Source organism: Panthera pardus, unplaced genomic scaffold, assembly GCF_024362965.1.
Source record: "Panthera pardus isolate Hobbes unplaced genomic scaffold, ASM2436296v1 HiC_scaffold_3, whole genome shotgun sequence".
NCBI classification, from domain to species: Eukaryota; Metazoa; Chordata; class Mammalia; order Carnivora; family Felidae; genus Panthera; species Panthera pardus.
In genome coordinates, this window is record NW_026526876.1 from 17,538,699 (window position 1) to 17,544,901 (window position 6,203).

The window sequence follows — 6,203 nt, forward strand, 5'->3', positions numbered from 1 at the left end:
GTCACTGGTGGTTCATGGATTATAGGTAACGTACCGCTCCCAGGGGAATGTTCATAGTGGGAAAGACTATGCGGGAGTGGGGGTGGGGTGTCTGGGAAATCTCTGTACCTTCCCGTCAATTTTGCTCCGGAACGCAAACTGCGCTAACAATTAAAGTCTATTTTTTTTTTTTTTAGGGGCACCTGGGTGGCTCAGTCGGTTAAGCATCGGACTCTTGGTTTTGGCTCAGGTCACGAACTGACCTGTGAGGCTCGAGTTGGGCTCTGTGCTGACAGTGCAGAGCCTGCTTGGAATTCTCTCTCTCCCTCTCTCTGCCTTCTCTCGCTCTCTCAAAATAAATATACTTTAAAAAAAAAGTATATTTTTTGAATATGTAAAAATAAGTCTATTTTTTTAATTCAATAAAGTAATTTCGCTCTGTTTAAAGAAACGAACAAAAAAGAAAACACACAAAACTTTAAGAGTCAGAGTATTTCCATGGAATGTGTTTCCATATTTCTTAATACAGGCAATTCTCTTCTTAAGGAATAGGAGTTGTAGAGAGGCGTTGTCTGTATTTTCCTTGCTCCGAACTAAACCAAAAGAACCCAACCAAACAAGCCAAACAAAGCCATATTTTAATGAGGCATTAGCTTTTCAAACCTAATTACCTCTTTGGTATTACATCTGTCCCACTATTTGGCTGGAATTTGAGCCACTTTGCCCAAGACATCCATTTTCTTGGAAGACCAAAAGTAAGGCAAGGGACACTTATGCCATATGACAAAGAATATTTTTTTCAGTTACAAAATCAGTGTCTCAGGGGCACCTGGCTGGCTCAGTCAGTAGAGTATGCGGCTCTTGATCTCGGGGTTGTGAGTTCAAGCCCCAGGCTGGAGTCTGCTTAAAAAAAAAAGCGTAAAAAATAAAACATCCTTGAGGACAATTCGAAGGTCACCTGGGACAAAACCCTCCAGGGAAATCTCAGAATGGGGGAAATTGGAGACGCCCCCCTTTTAGAGTCAGGCATAGATACGGTTCTCAAGTACAAGCAAGGCACAATAGTTCTGAGTATCGTGGCCCCCAAAGAAATGTCTGACGTTAAGCCCAGGGCTAGTTCATCTCAAGACCTTTCCCTTTGTAGGCTTTTCTTTTTTTTTTTTTTTTTTTTTTTTTTTTTATTTTATTTTTATTTTATTTTTTTTATTTTTTTTTATTTTTGGGACAGAGAGAGACAGAGCATGAACAGGGGAGGGGCAGAGAGAGAGGGAGACACAGAATCGGAAACAGGCTCCAGGCTCCGAGCCATCAGCCCAGAGCCCGACGCGGGGCTCGAACTCACGGACCGCGAGATCGTGACCTGGCTGAAGTCGGACGCTTAACCGACTGCGCCACCCAGGCGCCCCTGTAGGCTTTTCTAGATCATCGGTGATGAAGAACGATTCCAACCCTATATTTTTTTATTTAGAACTTTGAGAGAGAGAGAGCACATGAGGGAGGGAGGGAGAGAGAGAATCCTAAGCAGGCTCCACAACTGTCAGTGCAGAGCCCAACACGGGGCCCATGAACCGTGAGATCAAGACCTGAGCTGACCCAAGAGTCAGATGCTCAATGAACTGGGCCACCCAGGTACCCCGTCCAACCTGATTTCTAAGACCCTACTTCATACTGCCTTGGGCTTGCCCTACAGGGTTAACACAGCGGGCCTGAGACCACCATCTTTGAAAGGCTATTGGACAGATTTGGTCCTTGACTGGCATGCGGGCTCTCAGAGCATTTCTAGCCAACAGTTAATGGTAAGGGTGGCTCAGTGTATCTGGACTGTTGGGGCAAACAATGTGGCTTATGCTATTAGATGAATGCCAGTTTTCTCTCCGGGGGTCTGGGATCTCCATACGAGCCAGGCAGAGAGAGCCTGTGTGACCGGTGCCCAGTCAAATCCTTGGGTGCTGTGTCTCTAGCGGCCTTCCCTGGGCAGAAACTTTGCACACGGGCCACCGCATTTTCCACGCTGGGGAAAGTGTGAGCTGAGTGACCCCTCAGGGTGAAAGAGGAAGTCAACCACCTCCATCCTGACTTCAGGCGTACTTTCTAAGTAAGATCTCCTTTCTAGTGTATCCTCCTACTCAGGCAAAAGGTCCTGCAGGCAAAGCATCCCAGGTGGAAACAGAAAACTAGCCCCTCAAGCATGAGGACGGCCCTAAGCCAGCAAGACCCCATGTGATTAGCCGCAATGATCAACCTGACCTTCGCTGCCAACCTGCACGTACCCACTGACCTCCGTTCCACATTTTCCTTATACAAACCTGGAAGAGTTTTCAGCACTTTGGAGACACTGTCTTAAGAGATGCTATCTTCCTGCGGTGCTGGCCTCACTGAAATAAATTCCTTGTTTCCCCACAACTCATTCCTCTGGCTCTGGATTTTGTCAGCAGCAAGCGACCAAGCCTGGTCTGTTTGGGACCCCCAGAGCCCCAGCTACAAGGGGAGGGAAAGCGGAAGGAAGCCTGTGCCTGGATTCCTCCAGACTCTGCCTGGGGCTTTGTCCCCTGTGACCCATCCTTACCACAGCACCATGATAAACCTTAGCCATGGGATGCTGATAAGCTAAATCCCATGATTCTTTCTAGTAAATCTTCCAACTTAGGGGTGGTCCTGGGGTTCCGTGAAACACACTTAGGTAGCTCCCCTTAGTTTTTTATTATTTTTTAAAAGGGGCGCCTGGGTGGCTCAGTTGGTTAAGCATCCGACTTCGGCTTGGATCATGATCTTGCGGTTCATGGGTTCGAGCCCCGTGTCAGGCTCCGTGCTGATAGCTCAGAGCCTGGAGCCTGCTTCCGATTCTGTGTCTCCCTCTCTCTGTCCCTCCCGTTTGCGCTCTGTCTCTCTCTCAAAAATAAATAAACGTGAAAAATTTTATTTGAGAGAGAAAGCAGGGAAGAGAAAATCCCCACCATTCGCGGGGCTCAAATTCACAAACCATGAGATCACGACCCGAGCCATAATCAAGAATCTACAGATTACTAGAGATCAGGCTATTGATGGGATTGCCTTTTTCCGGGAAATTGGTGGAGACTCTTACCAGTTTAACCCTTTCTCTGTCCTTTCCTTTGTCCTTGGGCAGCCAGAAGTGCCCGAGGAATATTTTGCCCTCAGGCTGCCTCACGCTGCCTCATCAAGTAGCATTAAGTACATTCATGTTGTGCAAAAAGCAAAATTCTTGACTGAGTACATTTGAAGATCTACTTGGCTTTATCAAGAGATTCACAAACCAGGCAGGATCCCGTCCAGCAAGCAGAGGATTGTACAAAAAGAAAAGGTTTTTATGGGAGGGAGGGTGGGGCAAGAAAGTTGTTAGCAAAAGAAAAGGATTGTTTCAGGCAAGATCACCTTCTTTAGCTGGAAGGGCAAGCGGTCTCACCCTCGCTCCCTTCCGGGGTTTGGAAGAGGCCCACGTGACAGATGACCTCACTGATGCTGATCAGAAAATTCCTTACTGACGGCTAAGACAGCACTTGTGGGGAAGGTGGTTAGGTATTAAGTCCAGACTTGGTTCACGTGATGCCATTTTGGGCCTCTTGTTTTCTACCACCGTTAAACGCAGCTCCCCATTCCTTCACCCGCCTGGGCCCTGGCAACGACTCTTCTATTTTCGGTCTCTATGGATTTGACTGTTGTAGGTATTTCCCATACGTGAAATTGCGCGATATTTGTCCTTGGGTGACACACACATTTCACCTAACATTCTGTTCTCCAGGCTCATCCGTGCTGTAGGGGCCGATACTTCTCACCCTCTAATATCTGAATAATACCCCGCCACGTGGGCACATCAGTTTTGTTTATTCACTTGTCTGTCGATGGACGCTTGGGTTGTTTCCACCTCTTGGCCACTGTAAATAATGCTGCTATGAACATGCTACAAGTCTCTTCAAGTTCCTAGTTCCTGCTTTCAGTGGTTTTGGGGTACGTACCCAGAAACAGAATTGCTGGGTCATACGGTAATCCTAGTTTTAGTTTCTTCTGGAACCACTAGGCCATAGAGGCTGCGCCATTTTATATTCCCACCAAGGGTTCTCAAGCATTTGGGTAGGGGACAACTCTGAGGAGGGAGGAGGAGGGGGCGTTCTTCATACTAAGGGCGAAGACATCTGCGACTCAAGAAAGGTTGCTCAAGGTCTGACCCAGTTTCAGTATACACCGTATGAAATGTTCGATAAAACACCAGCACATCCAAATTTACGCGCACACACCCCGCCAGGAGAGACCGAGCTAAGATTTTTTCTGCCCACAGATATGAAGATAAAATTATTTAACAGACTATATGGGACACATATAAAAGTTAAATTCTTTATTTCATTCACATTTCCTTTTTAGCTCAAATAACGAAAAAAATTTAAAAGAGGAGCTTCATGTTACCCATCGTCTAGAGACCACCAAGATCGACACTATGTATAAACATAAAAAAAAAAAAAAAAGAAGAAGAAGAAGAAGAAGAAACGGAGTAAAAGCCAAACCCCAAGAAACTGAACGCGAGTACAGAATTTCAAGCAGGTACTACCACACAGATCCATGGGACCCAGCCCGGAAGTCACATTCCTGGCCACGCACCTCCCTCCGTTTCATTTCCTTCTTGAGTTCCCAGGAATCCTCCTAGTGGGGATGAGACATAACGGCTTTCTCGGATGAGGGCAGTCTGTGCCGCTCACAGAAGCTACTTAACCTCCGCCAGCCTCATCGTGCAGACCCATTAGGAACAAATGGGGCAAGGGATGTGGGAACGTAGGGCCCAGTGTGAGCTTAACTGTAAGAGCCTAAGCCGGGTGCGATAAGCAGCCTTGGACGATGGCGATGGTCCCGGGGGGTCCCTGACTCGTGGTACTCCCTCCCTGAGTAATACTCCCCTCCAGAGCTGGTGACTTGCGGCTAACAAAGAGAGCAGAAGGGGCGGAACTGTCTCTTTAGAGATGCAATTACAAAAGACTGACCTCTGTCTCGCTAGCATTCCCTGGCTTTTCTCGTTTGCTTTCTTTGATGAAGACAGCGCCCTAACGAGGAACAAGAGGGGTGGCCTTCGACCAACAGCCAGTGAGAAATGAAGACCCTTATCCAGCGGCCTGCGAGGCGCGGACTCTTGCCAACAACTGCAACAGTGAGCTGAGAAGAGGGTCCTTCCCCAGCTGAGCCCAACCCAGCCCCGTGACAGACCCCGGGCCCAGGACCCAGCCTAGCCACGCAGATCCCTGACCCACGGAAACCGTGAGATGGCAAGCGTGCGTGGTTTTAAGTGGCCAGGTTTTCGGGTCATTTGTTACACCACGATAGAAAACTCATACACCTGGGTCAGCGGTCATGTGCGTAAGGAGACCGCAAAATCATTTGTATGAATTCTGAAATAGCACTTACAAACTATGTAGCATCAACGAACAATGGAATTTATCTCAACTTGGAGAAAGAAAACCAAAACTTTATACAACCAGGAACAAAGGAGCGCAGTGCTCCACATGAATTAAATTTCTCTAAGGATTCTGGCGAACTCCAAGGGTTTATGACTCCCTGCAGTCTGAAAATCATACTCCCATCGAATTTCTTCGGGTTTGTATGCCAACTACAAACATCTCTAAATTTCTAGCAGGTTTTTAAAAAACAAGAGGAAACAAGGAATCATCTGTCCTCTTGGCTGAACGGACCTTGCCGTAAAACTTCATTTGTACAGTAAACCATCACAGTTAAAAGTGAGCTCTCCCGTTCGTAAGAAATGTCCAAACAGGCAAATCTAGAGAGACGGAAAGCACAGGAAGGTTTGCTAGTGCTAACCCAGGCAACGGGGAATGACTGCGAAAAGGCGTGGGGTTTCTTTTTGGGGTGATGAGAACGTTCTAGAATTAGATCGTGGTGATAGCTGTACAACTTTGTGAATAGACTTAAAAAAAAAAAAAACCCACGAAACTACACTTTCAAATGGTGAATTCCATGGTTTCTGAATCATACGTCGATTAGAAAGAAGCCGCAAGCAATCTCTCACGGAGGAAAGTTAACGTTTCCATGTAAGCGTCTCCCCAAATAGCCGTACGGCGTTAGTCGTGGTGTCTGCTCTCTGTGACGGGAGCCCTGCTACCACAGAACTGCTGTCGCTTTTTTTTTTTTTTTTTTTGCATCGCATCTTCTAGGACAATACTAGCCAAAATCCTCCTCTGGTAAATGTGTGTGTGTGTGTGTTTTCGATG